This window comes from Lolium perenne, chromosome 2 (genome assembly GCF_019359855.2).
Source record: "Lolium perenne isolate Kyuss_39 chromosome 2, Kyuss_2.0, whole genome shotgun sequence".
NCBI lineage: Eukaryota > Viridiplantae > Streptophyta > Magnoliopsida > Poales > Poaceae > Lolium > Lolium perenne.
Genome location: NC_067245.2, coordinates 279635624 through 279654194, shown reverse-complemented (window position 1 = coordinate 279654194; position 18571 = coordinate 279635624).

The following is an 18571-nucleotide window of genomic DNA, read 5'->3' as shown; positions in this document are numbered from 1 at the left end:
AATTTGAGAATTTTCATTTGAGCAAGTCTGGTGCCTCAATAAAATCCGTCAATACGAACTATTCTGTTTTGACAGATTCTGCCTTTTATTTCACATTGCCTCTTTTGCTATGTGGGATGGATTTCTTTGTTCCATTAATTTCCAGTAGCTTTGAGCAATGTCCAGAAGTGTTAAGAATGATTGTGTCACCTCTGAACACGTGAATTTTTATTATGCACTAACCCTCTAATGAGTTGTTTTGAGTTTGGTGTGGAGGAAGTTTTCAAGGGTCAAGAGAGGAGGATGATATATTATGATCAAGGAGAGTGAAAGCTCTAAGCTTGGGGATGCCCCGTGGTTCATCCCTACATATTTTAAGAAGACTCAAGCATCTAAGCTTGGGGATGCCCAAGGCATCCCCTTCTTCATCGACAAATTATCAGGTTCCTTCTCTTGAAACTATATTTTTATTCGGTCACATCTTATGTACTTTACTTGGAGCGTCTGTATGTTTCTTGTTTTTGTTTGAATAAATGCTTGTGTGGGAGAGAGACACGCTCTGCTGGTTCGTATGAACACATGTGTTCTTAGCTTTTAATTTTCATGGCGAAGGTTGAAACTGCTTCGTTAATTATTGTATGGTTGGAAACGGAAAATGCTACATGTAGTAATTGGTATGATGTCTTGAATAATTTGATACTTGGCAATTGTTGTGCTCATGTTTAAGCTCTTGCATCATATACTTTGCACCCATTAATGAAGAAATACATAGAGCATGCTAAAATTTGGTTTGCATATTTGGTCTCTCTAAAGTCTAGATAATTTCTAGTATTGAGTTTGAACAACAAGGAAGACGGTGTAGAGTTTTATAATGTTTTCAACATGTCTTTTATGTGAGTTTTGCTGCACCGCTTCATCCTTGTGTTTGTTTCAAATAGCCTTGCTAGCCTAAACCTTGTATCGAGAGGGAATACTTCTCATGCATCCAAATACTTGAGCCAACCACTATGCCATTTGTGTCCACCATACCTACCTACTACATGGTATTTCTCCGCCATTCCAAAGTAAATTGCTTGAGTGCTACCTTTAAATTTCCATTCTCCACCTTTACAATATATAGCTCATGGGACAAATAGCTTAAAAACTATTGTGGTATTGAATATGTACTTATGCACTTTATCTCTTATTAAGTTGCTTGTTGTGCGATAACCATGTTCCTGGGGACGCCATCAACTACTCTTTGTTGAATTTCATGTGAGTTGCTATGCATGTTCGTCTTGTCTGAAGTAAGAGCGATCTACCACCTTATGGTTGGAGCATTCATATTGTTAGAGAAGAACATTGGGCCGCTAACTAAAGCCATGATCCATGATGGAAGTTTCAGTTTTGGACATATATCCTCAATCTCATATGAGAAAAATAATTGGTGCCACATGCTTATGCATAAAAGAGGAGTCCATTATCTGTTGTCTATGTTGTCCCGGTATGGATGTCTAAGTTGAGAATAATCAATAGCGAGAAATCCAATGCGAGCTTTCTCCTTAGACCTTTGTACAAAGTGGCATAGAGGTACCCCTTTGTGACACTTGGTTAAAACATGTGCATTGCGATGATCCCGGTAGTCCAAGCTAATTAGGACAAGGTGCGGGCACTATTAGTATACTATGCATGAGGCTTGCAACTTGTAAGATATAATTTACATGATACATATGCTTTATTACTACCGTTGACAAAATTGTTTCTTGCTTTCAAAACAAAAGCTCTAGCACAAATATAGCAATCGATGCTTTCCTCTTTGAAGGACCTTTCTTTTACTCTTTTATGTTGAGTCAGTTCACCTATTTCTCTCCACCTCAAGAAGCAAACACTTGTGTGAACTGTGCATTGATTCCTACATACTTGCATATTGCACTTATTATATTACTCTATGTTGACAATATCCATGAGATATACATGTTACAAGTTGAAAGCAACCGCTGAAACTTAATCTTCCTTTGTGTTGCTTCAATACCTTTACTTTGATTTATTGCTTTATGAGTTAACTCTTATGCAAGACTTATTGATGCTTGTCTTGAAGTACTATTCATGAAAAGTCTTTGCTATATGATTCACTTGTCTACTCATGTCATATACATTGTTTTGATCGCTGCATTCACTACATATGCTTTACAAATAGTATGATCAAGGTTATGATGGCATGTCACTCCAGAAATTATCTTTGTTATCGTTTTACCTGCTCGGGACGAGCAGAACTAAGCTTGGGGATGCTGATACGTATCCAACGTATCGATAATTTCTTATGTTACATGCCACATTATTGATGATATCTACATGTTTTATGCACACTTTATGTCATATTCGTGCATTTTCTGGAACTAACCTATTAACAAGATGCCGAAGTGCCAGTTGCTGTTTTCTGCTGTTTTTGGTTTCAGAAATCCTAGTAACGAAATATTCTCGGAATTGGACGAAATCAACGCCCAGGGTCCTATTTTGCCACGAAGCTTCCAGAAGACCGAAGAGAAGACGAAGTGGGGCCACGAGGTGGCCACACCCTAGGGCGGCGCGGCCTGGCCCCTGGCCGCGCCGACCTATAGTGTGGGCCCCTCGTGTGGCCCCCTGACCTGCCCTTCCGCCTACTTAAAGCCTCCGTCGCGAAACCCACAGTACCGAGAGCCACGATACGGAAAACCTTCCAGAGACGCTGCCGCCGCCAATCCCATCTCGGGGGATTCAGGAGATCGCCTCCGGCACCCTGCCGGAGAGGGGAATCATCTCCCGGAGGACTCTACGCCGCCATGGTCGCCTCCGGAGTGATGAGTGAGTAGTCTACCCCTGGACTATGGGTCCATAGCAGTAGCTAGATGGTTGTCTTCTCCCCATTGTGCTTAATTGTCGGGTCTTGTGAGCTGCCGAACATGATCAAGATCATCTATCTGTAATTCTATATGTTGTGTTTGTTGGGATCCGATGAATAGAGAATACTTGTTATGTTGATTATCAATTTATATCTATGTGTTGTTTATGATCTTGCATGCTCTCCGTTACTAGTAGATGCTCTGGCCAAGTAGATGCTTGTAACTCCAAGAGGGAGTATTTATGCTCGATAGTGGGTTCATGTCTCCGTGAATCTGGGGAAGTGACAGAAATCTCTAAGATTATGGATGTGCTGTTGCCACTAGGGATAAAACATTGGTGCTATGTTCGAGGATGTAGTTACTGATTACATTACGCGCAATACTTAATGCAATTGTCTGTTGTTAGCAACTTAATACTGGAGGGGGTTCGGATGATAACCTGAAGGTGGACTTTTTAGGCATAGATGCATGCTGGATAGCGGTCTATGTACTTTGTCGTAATGCCCAATTAAATCTCACTATACTCATCATAATATGTATGTGCATGGTCATGCCCTCTTTATTTGTCAATTGCCCAACTGTAATTTGTTCACCCAACATGCTGTTTATCTTATGGGAGAGACACCTCTAGTGAACTGTGGACCCCGGTCCAATTCTCTATACTGAAATACAATCTACTGCAATAATGTTCTACTGTTTTTTGCAAACAATCATCATCCACACTATACATCTAATCCTTTGTTACAGCAAGCCGGTAAGATTGACAACCTCACTGTTTCGTTGGGGCAAAGTACTTTGGTTGTGTTGTGCAGGTTCCACGTTGGCGCCGGAATCTCTGGTGTTGCGCCGCACTACATCCCGCCGCCATCAACCTTCAACGTGCTTCTTGACTCCTACTGGTTCGATTAAACCTTGGTTTCTTACTGAGGGAAACTTGCCGCTGTGCGCATCACACCTTCCTCTTGGGGTTCCCAACGGACGTGTCAACCACACGCATCAAGCAAATTTCTGGCGCCGTTGCCGGGGAGATCAAGACACGCTGCAAGGGGAGTCTCCACTTCCCAATCTCTTTACTTTGTTTTTGTCTTGCTTAGTTTTATTTACTATTTTGTTTGCTGCACTAAATCAAAATACAAAAAAATTAGTTGCTAGTTTTACTTTATTTGCTATCTCGTTTGCTATATCAAAAACAAAAAAAAAATTAGTTACTTGCATTTACTATATCTAGTTTGCTTTATTTACTACTGCTAAAATGGCCACCCCTGAAAATACTAAGTTGTGTGACTTCACAACCATAAATAATAATGATTTCTTATGCACACCTATTGCTCCACCTGCTACTACAGCAGAATTCTTTGAAATTAAACCTGCTTTACTGAATCTTGTTATGCGAGAGCAATTTTCTGGTGTTAGTTCTGATGATGCTGCTGCCCATCTTAATAACTTTGTTGAACTATGTGAAATGCAAAAATATAAAGATGTAGATGGTGACATTATAAAATTAAAATTGTTCCCTTTCTCATTAAGAGGAAGAGCTAAAGATTGGTTGCTATCTCTGCCTAAGAATAGTATTGATTCCTGGACTAAATGCAAGGATGCTTTTATTGGTAGATATTATCCCCCTGCTAAAATTATATCTTTGAGAAGTAGCATAATGAATTTTAAACAATTAGATACTGAGCATGTTGCACAAGCATGGGAAAGAATGAAATCTTTGGTTAAAAATTGCCCAACCCATGGACTGACTACTTGGATGATCATCCAAACCTTCTATGCAGGACTAAATTTTTCTTCACGGAATTTATTGGATTCAGCTGCTGGAGGTACCTTTATGTCCATCACTCTTGGTGAAGCAACAAAGCTTCTTGATAATATGATGATCAATTACTCTGAATGGCACACGGAAAGAGCTCCACAAGGTAAGAAGGTAAATTCTGTCGAAGAAACCTCTTCCTTGAGTGATAAGATTGATGCTATTATGTCTATGCTTGTGAATGATAGGACAAATGTTGATCCTAATAATGTTCCGTTAGCTTCATTGGTTGCACAAGAAGAACATGTTGATGTGAACTTCATTAAAAATAATAATTTCAACAACAATGCTTACCGGAACAATTCTAGTAACAACTATAGGCCATATCCTTATAATAATGGCAACGGATATGGTAATTCTTATGGGAATTCTTACAACAATAATAGGAATTCACCCCCTAGACTTGAAGCCATGCTTAAAGAATTTATAAGTACACAAACTGCTTTTAACAAATCTGTTGAAGAAAAGCTTGGGATAATTAATATACTTGCTTCTAAAGTCGATAGTCTTGCTGCTGATGTTGATCTTTTGAAATCGAAAGTTATGCCTAATAGGGATATTGAAAATAAAATTGTTACTACAGCAAATGCCATCCAAGTTAGAATTAATGAGAATATAAGATTGATGGCCAAATTGCGTGCTAGGTGGGATAGAGAAGAAAATGAAAAACTAGCTAAAGAAGATAATATAGCTAAAGTTTGGACTATCACCACCACTAATAATGCTAATGCTACACAAGTTGCTGCACCTCCTACTACTAATAATAAAAGAATTGGTGTTAGCAATGTTTCCACTTCTAATGCAAAGCGCGAGAAACTGCCCGAAACTGCTAAAACTGCTGAAACTGCCTGTGATAAAACTGCTGAATTTTTTTCCAACATTGGGGATGATGATCCCATTGCTTTAGATTATAATGGTTTGAATTTTGATGATTGCCACATCTCTGAAGTTATAAAGTTCTTGCAAAAACTTGCTAAAAGTCCTAACGCTAGTGCTATAAATTTGGCTTTCACACAACATATTACAAATGCTCTCATAAAAGCTAGAGAAGAGAAATTAGAGCGCGAAGCCTCTATTCCTAGAAAGCTAGAGGATGGTTGGGTGCCCATCATTAAGATGAAGGTTAAATATTTTGATTGTAATGCCTTATGTGATCTTGGTGCAAGTATTTCCGTTATGCCTAAGAAAATTTATAATATGCTTGACTTGCCACCGCTGAAAAATTGTTATTTGGATGTTAATCTTGCTGATCATTCTACAAAGAAACCTTTGGGGAAAGTTGATAATGTTCGCATTACCGTTAACAATAACCTTGTCCCCGTTGATTTTGTTGTCTTAGATATTGAATGCAATGCATCTTGTCCCATTATATTGGGAAGACCTTTTCTTCGAACCGTTGGTGCTATCATTGATATGAAGGAAGGTAATATAAAATATCAATTTCCTCTCAAGAAAGGTATGGAACACTTCCCTAGAAAGAGAATGAAGTTACCTTTTGATTCTATTATTAGAACAAATTATGATGTTGACACTTCGTCTCTTGATAATACTTGATACACACTTTCTGCGCCTAGCTGAAAGGCGTTAAAGAAAAGCGCTTATGGGAGACAACCCATGTTTTTACTACAGTACTTGGTTTTTATTTTGTGTCTTGGAAGTTGTTTACTACTGTAGCAACCTCTCCTTATCTTAGTTTAGTGTTTTATTGTGCCAAGTAAAGTCTTTGATAGTAAAGTTCATACTAGATTTGGATTACTGCGCAGAAACAGATTTCTTTGCTGTCACGAATCTGGGCTGTTTTCTCTGTAGGTAACTCATAAAATTATGCCAATTTACGTGAGTGATCCTCAGATATGTACGCAACTTTCATCCAATTTGAGCATTTTCATTTGAGCAAGTATGCTGCCTCGATAAAATTCGTCAATACGAACTGTTCTGTTTTGACAGATTCTGCCTTTTATTTCGCATTGCCTCTTTTGCTATGTTGGATGAATTTCTTTGATCCATTAATGTCCAGTAGCTTTATGCAATGTCCAGAAGTGTTAAGAATGATTGTGTCACCTCTGAACATGTTAATTTTTATTGTCCACTAACCCTCTAATGAGTTGTTTCGAGTTTGGTGTGGAGGAAGTTTTCAAGGATCAAGAGAGGAGTATGATGCAATATGATCAAGGAGAGTGAAAGCTCTAAGCTTGGGGATGCCCCGGTGGTTCACCCCTGCATATATCAAGAAGACTCAAGCGTCTAAGCTTGGGGATGCCCAAGGCATCCCCTTCTTCATTGACAACATTATCAGGTTCCTCCCCTGAAACTATATTTTTATTCCATCACATCTTATGTGCTTTTCTTGGAGCGTCGGTTTGTTTTTGTTTTTGTTTTTGTTTTGTTTGAATAAAACGGATCCTAGCATTCACTGTATGGGAGAGAGACACGCTCCGCTGTAGCATATGGACAAGTATGTCCTTAGGCTTTACTCATAGTATTCATGGCGAAGTTTCTTCTTCGTTAAATTGTTATATGGTTGGAATTGGAAAATGATACATGTAGTAATTGCTATAATGTCTTGGATAATGTGATACTTGGCAATTGTTGTGCTCATGTTTAAGCTCTTGCATCATATACTTTGCACCCATTAATGAAGAAATACATAGAGCATGCTAAAATTTGGTTTGCATATTTGGTCTCTCTAAGGTCTAGATAATTTCTAGTATTGAGTTTGAACAACAAGGAAGACGGTGTAGAGTCTTATAATGTTTTCAATATGTCTTTTATGTGAGTTTTGCTGCACCGGTTCATCCTTGTGTTTGTTTCAAATAGCCTTGCTAGCCTAAACCTTGTATCGAGAGGGAATACCTCTCATGCATCCAAAATACTTGAGCCAACCACTATGCCATTTGTGTCCACCATACCTACCTACTACATGGTATTTCTTCGCCATTCCAAAGTAAATTGCTTGAGTGCTACCTTTAAATTTCTATCCTCCACCTTTACAATATATAGCTCATGGGACAAATAGCTTAAAAACTATTGTGGTATTGAATATGTACTTATGCACTTTATCTCTTATTAAGTTGCTCGTTGTGCGATAACCATGTTCACTGGGGACGCCATCAACTACTCTTTGTTGAATTTCATGTGAGTTGCTATGCATGTTCGTCTTGTCTGAAGTAAGAGAGATCTACCACCTTATGGTTAAGCATGCATATTGTTAGAGAAGAACATTGGGCCGCTAACTAAAGCCATGATCCATGGTGGAAGTTTCAGTTTTGGACAATATCCTCAATCTCAAATGAGAAAATTAATTGTTGCTACATGCTTATGCATAAAAGAGGAGTCCATTATCTGTTGTCTATGTTGTCCCGGTATGGATGTCTAAGTTGAGAATAATCAATAGCGAGAAATCCAATGCGAGCTTTCTCCTTAGACCTTTGTACAGGCGGCATAGAGGTACCCCTTTGTGACACTTGGTTAAAACATGTGCATTGCGATGATCCCGGTAGTCCAAGCTAATTAGGACAAGGTGCGGGCACTATTAGTATACTATGCATGAGGCTTGCAACTTGTAAGATATAATTTACATGATACATATGCTTTATTACTACCGTTGACAAAATTGTTTCTTGTTTTCAAAATCAAAGCTCTAGCACAAATATAGCAATCGATGCTTTTCCTCTATGGAGGACCATTCTTTTACTTTCATTGTTGAGTCAGTTCACCTATTTCTCTCCACCTCAAGAAGCAAACACTTGTGTGAACTGTGCATTGATTCCTACATACTTGCATATTGCACTTATTATATTACTCTATGTTGACAATATCCATGAGATATACATGTTACAAGTTGAAAGCAACCGCTGAAACTTAATCTTCCTTTGTGTTGCTTCAATACCTTTACTTTGATTTATTGCTTTATGAGTTAACTCTTATGCAAGACTTATTGATGCTTGTCTTGAAGTAATATTCATGAAAAGTCTTTGCTATATGATTCACTTGTTTACTCATGTCATATACATTGTTTTGATCGCTGCATTCACTACATATGCTTTACAAATAGTATGATCAAGGTTATGATGGCATGTCACTCCAGAAATTATCTTTGTTATCGTTTTACCTGCTCGGGACGAGCAGAACTAAGCTTGGGGATGCTGATACGTCTCCGACGTATCGATAATTTCTTATGTTACATACCACATTATTGATGATATCTACATGTTTTATGCACACTTTATGTCATATTCGTGCATTTTCTGGAACTAACCTATTAACAAGATGCCGAAGTGCCAGTTGCTGTTTTCTGCTGTTTTTGGTTTCAGAAATCCTAGTAAAGAAATATTCTCGGAATTGGACGAAATCAACGCCTAGGGTCCTATTTTGCCACGAAGCTTCCAGAAGACCGAAGAGGAGACGAAGTGGGGCCACGAGGTGGCCACACCCTAGGGCGGCGCGGCCTGGCCCCTAGCCGCGCCGACCTATAGTGTGGGCCCCTCGTGTGGCCCCCTGACCTGCCCTTCCGCCTACTTAAAGCCTCCGTCGTGAAACCCCCAGTACCGACAGCCACGATACGGAAAACCTTCCAGAGACGCCGCCGCCGCCAATCCCATCTCGGGGGATTCAGGAGATCGCCTCCGGCACCCTGCCGGAGAGGGGAATCATCTCCCGGAGGACTCTACGCCGCCATGGTCACCTCCGGAGTGATGAGTGAGTAGTCTACCCCTGGACTATGGGTCCATAGCAGTAGCTAGATGGTTGTCTTCTCCCCATTGTGCTTAATTGTCGGGTCTTGTGAGCTGCCGAACATGATCAAGATCATCTATCTGTAATTCTATATGTTGTGTTTGTTGGGATCCGATGAATAGAGAATACTTGTTATGTTGATTATCAATTTATATCTATGTGTTGTTTATGATCTTGCATGCTCTCCGTTACTAGTAGATGCTCTGGCCAAGTAGATGCTTGTAACTCCAAGAGGGAGTATTTATGCTCGATAGTGGGTTCATGTCTCCGTGAATCTGGGGAAGTGACAGAAATCTCTAAGATTATGGATGTGCTGTTGCCACTAGGGATAAAACATTGGTGCTATGTTCGAGGATGTAGTTACTGATTACATTACGCGCAATACTTAATGCAATTGTCTGTTGTTAGCAACTTAATACTGGAGGGGGTTCGGATGATAACCTGAAGGTGGACTTTTTAGGCATAGATGCATGCTGGATAGCGGTCTATGTACTTTGTCGTAATGCCCAATTAAATCTCACTATACTCATCATAATATGTATGTGCATGGTCATGCCCTCTTTATTTGTCAATTGCCCAATTGTAATTTGTTCACCCAACATGCTGTTTATCTTATGGGAGAGACACCTCTAGTGAACTGTGGACCCCGGTCCAATTCTCTATACTGAAATACAATCTACTGCAATACTGTTCTACTGTTTTCTGCTAACAATCATCATCCACACTATACATCTAATCCTTTGTTACAACAAGCCGGTGAGATTGACAACCCCTCACTGTTTCGTTGGGGCAAAGTACTTTGGTTGTGTTGTGCAGGTTCCACGTTGGCGCCGGAATCTCTGGTGTTGCGCCGCACTACATCCCGCCGCCATCAACCTTCAACGTGCTTCTTGACTCCTACTGGTTCGATTAAACCTTGGTTTCTTGCTGAGGGAAACTTGCCGCTGTGCGCATCACACCTTCCTCTTGGGGTTCCCAACGGACGTGTCAACTGCACGCATCCAGAAAACAGTCTTGATAACCCACAAGTATAGGGGATCGCGATAGTCTTCGAGGGTAGTATAACCCAATTTATTGATTCGACACAAGGGGAGGTAAAGAATACTTATAAGCCTTAACAACTGAGTTGTCAATTCAGCTGCACCTGGAAAAGCACTAGCAACAGGGGTGATGTGAAAGTAGCAGTAATATGAGAGCAGTAGTAACAGTAACACAGCAGCAGTAATAGCAATATGAGAGCAATGGCACCAGAAGATAGTTGATACTACTTCCAATGACATGTAGAACGAGTATATGATGGTAAGAGATGGACCGAGGTTCCCAGCGATCTACACTAGTGGTAACTCTCCAATAAGTGACAAGTGTTGGGTGAACAAATTACAGTTGGGCAATTGATAGGAATCAAAGCATTAAGACAGAACATCCAGATTATTAATTATGTAGGCATGTTTTTCAATTATAGTCGTACGTGCTCGCAATGAGAAACTTGCACAACATCTTTTGTCCTACCAGCCGGTGGCAGCCGGGCCTCAAGGGAAACTACTGGATATTAAGGTACTCCTTTTAATAGAGTACCGGAGCAAAGCATTAACACTCCGTGAAAACATGTGTCCCTCACATCACCGCCATCCCCTCCGGTTGTCCCGATTTCTGTCACTTCGGGGCCTTTGGTTCCGGACAGTGACATGTGCATACAACTTGTAGATACAATCTAAGCAATAAGTATAGAGCTCAAATCTAAGATCATGCCACTCGGGCCCTAGTGACAAGCATTAAGCATAACAAGATTGTAGCAACAATAACTTCACAAACTTTATAGATAGACTAATCATAATGTATCATCCATCGGATCCCAACAAACACAACACCGATTACATCAGATGAATCTCAATCATGTAAGGCAGCTCATGAGACCATTGTATTGAAGTACATGGGGGAGAGAATACCAACTAGCTACTGCTAGAACCCGTAGTCCATGGGGGAACTACTCACGGAGCATGATGGAGGCGGTGGCGTTGATGGAGATGGCTTCCGGGGGCACTTCCCCGTCCCGGCAGGGTGCCGGAACAGAGACTTCTGTCCCCCGAATTGGAGTTTTGCGATGGTGGCGGCGCCCCTGGAGTCTTTCTGGAGTTTCGTCAATCGGTACGGTGTTTTTAGGTCGAAAGAGATTTTATAGGCGAAGAGGCGGCGCAGGGGGGCACCTGGGGGCGCCTCACCCTAGGCTGGCGCGGGCCCAGGCTTGGCCGCGCCGCCATATGGTGTGGTGGCCCTCTGGCCCCTCTCCGACTCTTCTTCGGTGTTCTGGAGCCTTCCGGGAAAAATAGGAGGTTTGGCGTTGATTTCGTCCAATTCCGAGAATATTGCCCGAACAGCCTTTCTGGAACCAAAAACAGCAGAAAACAGGAACTGGCACCGTGGCATCTCGTTAATAGGTTAGTTCCAGAAAATGCATGAAATCATCATAAAGTGCAAGCAAAACATGTAAGTATTGTCATAAAACAAGCATGGAATGACAGAAATTATGGATACGTCGGGGACGTATCAGCATCCCCAACCTTAGTTCCTGCTCGTCCCGAGCAGGTAAACGATAAAAAGAATAATTTCTGTAGTGACATGCTACTTACATAACCTTGATCATACTATTACAAAGCATATGAAATGAATGAAGTGACTCAAGGCAATGATCTATAGTTGCTAACAAATAGATAACATATAGCAAAACTTTTCATGAATAGTACTTTCAAGACAAGCATCAAAAGATTGCACAAGAGTTGACTCATAAAGCAATAGATTCAAAGTAAAGGCATCGAAGCAACACAAAGGAAGATATAAGTTTCAGCGGTTGCTTTCAACTTTCAACATGCATATCTCATGGATAATTGTCAACACAAAGTAATATGATGAATGCAAATATGCAAGTATGTAAGAATCAATGCACAGTTAACACAAGTGTTTGCTTCTAAGATGGAAGGAAGTAGGTATACTGACTCAACATAAAGTAAAAGAATGGCCCTTCGCAGAGGGAAGCATTGATTGCTATATTTGTGCTAGAGCTTTGGTTTTGAAAACATAAAGAGAGCATAAAAGTAAAATTTTGAGAGGTGTTTGTTGTTGTCAACGAATGGTAGTGGGCACTCTAACCCCCTTGCCAGACAAACCTTCAAAGAGCGGCTCCCATTTTATTTTATTTTTGGGTGGCACTCCTTCCAACCTTTCTTTCACAAACCATGGCTAACCGAATCCTCGGGTGCTTGCCAACAATCTCATACCATGAAGGAGTGCCTTTTTATTTTAGTTTTATTATGATGACACTCCCCCAACCTTTGCTTACACAAGCCATGGCTAACCGGATCCTTCGGGTGCCGTCCAACAATCACATACCATGGAGGAGTGTCTATTTAGTTTAATTAATTTGGGACTGGGAATCCCATTGCCAGCTCTTTTTGCAAAATTATTGGATAAGCGGATGAAGCCACTAGTCCATTAGTGAAAGTTGCCCAACAAGAATGAAAGATAAACACCACATACTTCCTCATGAGCTATAAAACAATAACACAAATTGAGAAGCATTTTGAATTGTTTAAAGGTAGCACTCAAGCAATTTACTTTGGAATGGCAGGAAATACCACATAGTAGGTAGGTATGGTGGACACAATTGGCATAGTGGTTGGCTCAAGGATTTTGGATGCATGAGAAGTATTCCCTCTCGATACAAGGATTAGGCTAGCAAGGTTGTTTGAAGCAAACACAAGTATGAACCGGTACAGCAAAACTTACATAAGAACATATCGCAAGCATTATAATACTCTACACTGTCTTCCTTGTTGCTCAAACACTTTACCAGAAAATATCTAGACCTTAAGAGAGATCAATTATGCAAACCAATTTCAACAAGCTTTACGGTAGTTCTCCACTAATAGGTTTAAACCACATGAAAAAAAAACTTAATCTATTTGAGAGCTCAAAACAATTGCCAAGTGTCAAATTATCCAAGACATTGTGAGGCATTTTCTATTTCCAACCAAATAATAATAAGTGCTATAGCTTCCAACTTTTATCATTGAACATTAAAAGTAAAACGAAGAACAAGTGTTCATATGAAAAAGCGGAGCGTGTCTCTCTCCCAAACAAGGATTGCTAGGATCCGAATTTATTCAAACACAAAAAAAAATAAAAGCACACAGACGCTCCAAGTAAAGCACATATGATGTGACTGAATAAAAATATAGTTTCAGGGGAGGAACCTGATAAGTTGATGAAGAAGGGGATGCCTTGGGCATCCCCAAGCTTAGACGCTTGAATCTTCTTAAAATATGGAGGGATGAACCACAGGGGCATCCCCAAGCTTAGACTTTTCACTCTTCTTGATCATATATCATCCTCCTCTCTTGACCCTTGAAAACTTCCTTCACAACAAACTTCTCATAAACTTCATTAGAGGGGTTAGTACTCAAAAAATTTGAATCCACCTTGGTCCTGTAGTGGCACATTGCAATAACTCAATAAAACATTAGCTACAGCTCTCTATGTCTAGAAAAGCTCGCTTAAAGTCCACAAGAGACAATGCAAAAAACAGAGACAGAATCTGCCAAAACAGAACAGCCAGTAAAGACGAATTTTATATAAATACTTCCGTTGCTCAAATCAGAAAACTCAAAACTAATGAAAGTTGCGTACATATCTGAGGAACACGCACGTAAATTGACATATTTTTCTGAGTTACCTACAGAGAAAACAGCCCAGATTCGTGACAGATAGAAATCTGTTTCTGCGCAGAAATCCAAATCTAGTATCAACCTTCGATTAGAGGCTTCACTTGGCACAAAAATACACAAAACTAAGATAAGGAGAGGTTGCTACAGTAGTAAACAACTTCCAAGACACAAATATAAAACAAAGTACTGTAGCAAAATAACACATGGGTTATCTCCCAAGAAGTTCTTTCTTTTTAGCCATTAAGATGGGCTCAGCAGTTTTAATGATGCACTCGCAAGAAATAGTATTTGAAGCAAAAGAGAGCATCAAGAGGCAAATTCAAAACATATTATAGCCTAACATGCTTCCTATGCATAGGAATCTTGTACACAACAAGTTCATGAAAAGCAAAGTAACAAGCATAGGAAGATAGAACAAGCGTAACTTCAAAATTTTAAGCATATAGAGAGGTGTTTTAGTCCCATGCAAATTTTTACAACCATATTTTCCTCTCTCATAATAGTTTTCAGTAGCTTCATGAACAAACTCAACAATATAACTATCACATGCAGCATACTTTTCATGGTTTCCTAACACATAATTTTTATCAACCTCAAAAATAGTGGGATTAAAACTTTCGAACCCACTTTTATCAATAATATAATAAGGTGATTGATCAATCTCAAGAGATATGGGACTCATAGAATAAGTCAAGAACTCTCCAATCCCATTTTCATTAGTAGTACAATTAATATTATCAAGTAACATAGGACCATCATCTAAGGATTTATCATAAACATTTGCTAAGCAAAATTCTTTAGTACCATGCATTTCGACATCAGGCACAAACAAAGCATTATCATAAGATTTATCAAAGTAGCATGGATTATCATAAATAACAGTAGCATAATTATTCTCACAAGTTTTACTCATAGGGAATATTTCAAGAGAATCCACAGGAACATAACATTCAACCTCTTTCGGTAAGCATGGAGGACAATCAAATAGTGTAAGAGATAAAGAGTTACTCTCATTAGAAGGTTGGCATGGGTAGCTAATCCATTCTTCCTCCTTTTGTTCATCACTCTCCTCTTCTTTTTCATCCAATGAGCTTTCAGGTTCATCAATTTCCTCCTCTTTTTCATCCAATGAGCTTTCAGGTTCATCAATTTCTTCTTTCACAGGTTCCTGCAAATGGTGAGTGCATTCTTGTGCATTAATGGGTCTCTCTTTATAATCAATGATATAAGGATTATCACTGTAACTTTCTATGCAAAAATTAAGGATAGAAGAGACATAATCTTTAAGGTCCTTACAAACAACACAAGTTTCATAATTCTCAACCATGAAGGATTCTATCTCGGAGGCTCCCATAAATAAGACAAATTGTTCTACCTCTTCGAACCCATAATGAATATAGCAATTCCGATTATAGCTCTTAATAAAAAATTCCTCACTAAAGCCACATTGAAATTTAAGATGTTTAGTATCCTGTTGAGAGCAACAGTTTATATCATGGCGTCTAAGCAAGATTCTAGCAATTGTATTCAATTTTTCTATCATAGCACTCATTACTTTACCAGTTCTTGATTCTCTATAACAATTATAACATTCCATAATGATATTTGGTCTCTCTAAGGTCTAGATAATTTCTAGTATTGAGTTTGAACAACAAGGAAGACGGTGTAGAGTCTTATAATGTTTTCAATATGTCTTTTATGTGAGTTTTGCTGCACCGGTTCATCCTTGTGTTTGTTTCAAATAACCTTGCTAGCCTAAACCTTGTATCGAGAGGGAATACTTCTCATGCATCCAAAATACTTGAGCCAACCACTATGCCATTTGTGTCCACCACACCTACCTACTACATGGTATTTCTCCGCCATTCCAAAGTAAATTGCTTGAGTGCTACCTTTAAATTTCTATCCTCCACCTTTACAATATATAGCTCATGGGACAAATAGCTTAAAAACTATTGTGGTATTGAATATGTACTTATGCACTTTATCTCTTATTAAGTTGCTCGTTGTGCGATAACCATGTTCACTGGGGACGCCATCAACTACTCTTTGTTGAATTTCATGTGAGTTGCTATGCATGTTCGTCTTGTCTGAAGTAAGAGAGATCTACCACCTTATGGTTAAGCATGCATATTGTTAGAGAAGAACATTGGGCCGCTAACTAAAGCCATGATCCATGGTGGAAGTTTCAGTTTTGGACAATATCCTCAATCTCAAATGAGAAAATTAATTGTTGCTACATGCTTATGCATAAAAGAGGAGTCCATTATCTGTTGTCTATGTTGTCCCGGTATGGATGTCTAAGTTGAGAATAATCAATAGCGAGAAATCCAATGCGAGCTTTCTCCTTAGACCTTTGTACAGGCGGCATAGAGGTACCCCTTTGTGACACTTGGTTAAAACATGTGCATTGCGATGATCCCGGTAGTCCAAGCTAATTAGGACAAGGTGCGGGCACTATTAGTATACTATGCATGAGGCTTGCAACTTGTAAGATATAATTTACATGATACATATGCTTTATTACTACCGTTGACAAAATTGTTTCACTACTAGGAAAAAGGCAATCAGTGGCGCACCACCTATAGCTTTCAGTGGCGCACTAGTGGTGCGCCACTGCTATCACGCCACTGCTAACTCCTAGTAGTGGCGCACTAGGGGTGCGCCACTACTAGCCTGGATACCAGTGGCGCACTGCGTGGTGCGCCATTGACATGTCCAGCAGTGCGCCACTATTACTCCAAAGTAGTGCGCCACTGTTGGTCAATGGCAGTGCGCCACCACTGTCTAGACGAGGTGCGCCACTGCTACCGTTTTGCGTGCGCCACTGTTTCAGCGAGGCGGTGCGCCACTGCTGCGTGTGGACGTGCACCACTGCTGTCTCCAGGACGTGCGCCACTGCTGAGGTTCCTGGTGCGCCACTGCTAGTCTCGGAGGGGATCACAGGGCAGTGCGCCACTGGATCCAGCGCAGTGCGCCACTGCTAGTTAGTGGACGTGCGCCACTGATGGGCCACTAGTGCGCCACTGCTATGTATTTCGAATTTTTTTTTTGTATCCTGGCAGGTATTTATACAGGTTGTATATCACAGTACAATAGCACAATACAGGATACATAACACATATAAACAACAGCACAACTTATCCATACATAATTCTTCACATTAGCCCCACATGATTCACAAGATTTCACATTAGAGAAGTTACGAGGTTACAATGCAAGTTACGGGGTTACAAAGTCGCAAATGAGCTAGTGGTTACACAAGATCGATCATCTAAAGTACAATCACATAGAAGAGAGCTAGAGTCACTACTAGCACCATCCCGATAATAGTGGTCTTCATCCGGTTCCTCCTCCGCTCCGTCCTCTCTCCCGCCAGATAGCGTGCGTATCTGTCTTCGGCCTCCGCTCTAGTGGTGTACCCTTTGTAGCTGTTACCGCTAAACGGTGAACCTGTCTTCGACACTCCTCCCGCCGTTGTAGACTCCGGGAACCTTGCCCTTGTACACGACATACCACGTCATATCTGCACATATATGAACAAGCCAAAGAAACTAAGAAGTGCAAACTCAAATAAGAGACAAGTAGCTAGTATGAACTAAATGGAATGCCTCATACATTGTTGGTCCAAACAAATATTAACATTTAGGGAAGGCGTTAGTGAGGCCAGGTAGGATGCACAAGAGATTGATACTTGTGTCATCGCACCAGGCTCACTAGCGCCTCCCCCAAGTGTAGTGACCACGAAATTTAATCATCGGCCAATGCAATTAAGAAGTGCAAACTCAAATAAGAGACAAGTAGCTAGTATGAATTAAATGGAATCCCTCATATTTTGTTGGTCGGAACAAATATGAACATTTAGAGAAGGCGTCAGTGAAACCAAGTAGGATGCACAAGAGATTGATATTTGTGTCATCGCACCAGGTTCACTGGCCCCTCCTCCAAGTGTATAGGTGACCAAACATTCTAATCATCGGCATTCTGAAAAACCAAAGCAAATGGAATGACAAGGGCCTCATACATTGTTGGTCAAAACAAATTTTAACATTCAGGGATGGCGTAAGTGAGACCAAGTCCGATGCACAAGAGATTGATATTTGTGCTATCTTACCAGGCTCACTTACGCCACCCCCAAGTGTACGGTGACCAAACATTTTAATCATCGGCATTTTGAAAATACCAAAGCAAATGGAATGACAAAATGGAATAAGTGCCTCATACATTATTGGTCAACACAAATACTATGGTCAGAAACCATAGTTGCAGTATACACCGCAGTATACTTTGCAGTATGGGCGCCCTTTTCGCCGCCGTTCCATGAACGGGTCCTTGACGACACAACAACGCCCGATCTGCCTCTCCGGCGCAAAACCACGGCAGTCCCAGCCGCCTCCCTTGCGGCCACAAGGGAGGCGGCTTGGACCGGCGTGGTTCTGCACCGAGAGGCATGTCGGCGTTGTTGTCTC